This window comes from Phascolarctos cinereus, unplaced genomic scaffold (genome assembly GCF_003287225.1).
Source record: "Phascolarctos cinereus isolate Bilbo 61053 unplaced genomic scaffold, phaCin_HiC Scaffold_9;HRSCAF=440, whole genome shotgun sequence".
In the NCBI taxonomy this organism is placed as follows: domain Eukaryota; kingdom Metazoa; phylum Chordata; class Mammalia; order Diprotodontia; family Phascolarctidae; genus Phascolarctos; species Phascolarctos cinereus.
The window spans coordinates 224724762-224726191 of NW_027556402.1; the positions used below are offsets into that span (position 1 = coordinate 224724762).

General features: G+C 41.6%; 1 pseudogene; it reads right to left on the reverse strand.

Annotated features, from left to right (window-relative positions):
• Positions 1 to 558: 558 nt before the first annotated feature.
• On the reverse strand, positions 559 to 1026 carry LOC110201923 (large ribosomal subunit protein uL24 pseudogene; annotated as a pseudogene).
• Positions 1027 to 1430: the final 404 nt, after the last annotated feature.

Here is a 1430-nt window from a genome sequence, read left to right on the forward strand (position 1 = left end):
GCGGCAGTAGGCTCGCCACTGATTCCGCGTATTCCAGAAGCACAGACTCAGCACTGAAGCGGATCTCAGGGACCATTTAGTCCAGGATGTCTTAACTTTTTTCTGTCATGGACCCCTTTGGCAATCGAGTGAAATCCATGAAGCCCTTCTCAGAATAATATTTTAAGGACATAAGCATCTATTAGATGCCTGCTAAGTGCCAGGTACAAAGTGCCATGACACTAAGACCTTTTTACAGATATCGTCTTACTTGATCCTCACAACAGCCTTGGGAGGTAAGTGCTATTATTGTCCCCTTTTTACAGTTGAGGAAATTGGGGGAAATAGAAGTTAAGGGACTTGCTGAGGATCACACGGTCAGTAAATATCTAAGGACAGACTTGAACTTACGTCTTCCTGACTCCAGACCTAGTTCAATCCACTGTGCCCCAACCTGCCTCAAAGCATATTTAAATGCATAAAGTAAAATACATAAGATTGCAAAGGATAGCAATTTTATTGGCATAAAATATATATACAGTTTTTTCATTCTAGAAATTTAATTACAGCCGTGTAAGTTTTTACTCTTGCATTTTCTCAATAGTTTCTTCCTTATATTTGCCCTTTTCCTTTCCTACTTGGCGAGATTTGGCTTTTTGCTCAAGGATCTTTTTGCGATCTTTGTCCAGTTTTAGCCTTCTGATAACCACTTTGCTGAGATGAAAGCCCACATGGCCAGTTGTACCATTAGCCTTCTCCCACTGCTAATGCTCAATGTAGATCACATATTTCTTTCTGTAAACCTGAACTACCTTGCCAATTTGCTGTCCTTTGTAGTGTCCTCGAACAACCTGGACTTCATCATCTTTTCAAATGGTCATGGAGCAGACATTGTACCTCTGTCTCAGCTCCTTAGAAAGAGGAGAAATCATAATTTTCCTCTGTATGTGGGAAGGGGCATTGAAATGCTTCTTGCGGTTCTTGCTTCGGTCAGAAGTCACAAAGGGATTGAACTTCATTTTGACCTCAGAGCCACCATGGAAGAGAAGAGACTCCATAAAATATATTTTTCTAAATATTCATGGACCCCAGTTTAAGAACCCCTGATCTAGTTCAATTCATCCCTAACAAGAGGCCATCCAACCTTTATTAATTGACCTCTACCAAAGAGAAAACCATTGTCTCCCAAGACTACCCACTCCATTGTTAGACAACTGGATTTGTGAATATGTTCTCCCTTATACAGGAAATCTGGCTCCCTAGAATTTTTACAACTGCCCCCACTGCCCTCCCCCCCAGTCCTGTTTCTGCTCCATGGCAGAATAAGCCTGATCTAACTTCCATGAGACAACCTTTAAATGTTTCAGGACAGTGATCATTTCCCCTCTTTGTCACAGGCTCATTAAGAGCTAGAATAGATCTGGGAGGAGGGGAAGGTATCAATTTCAACC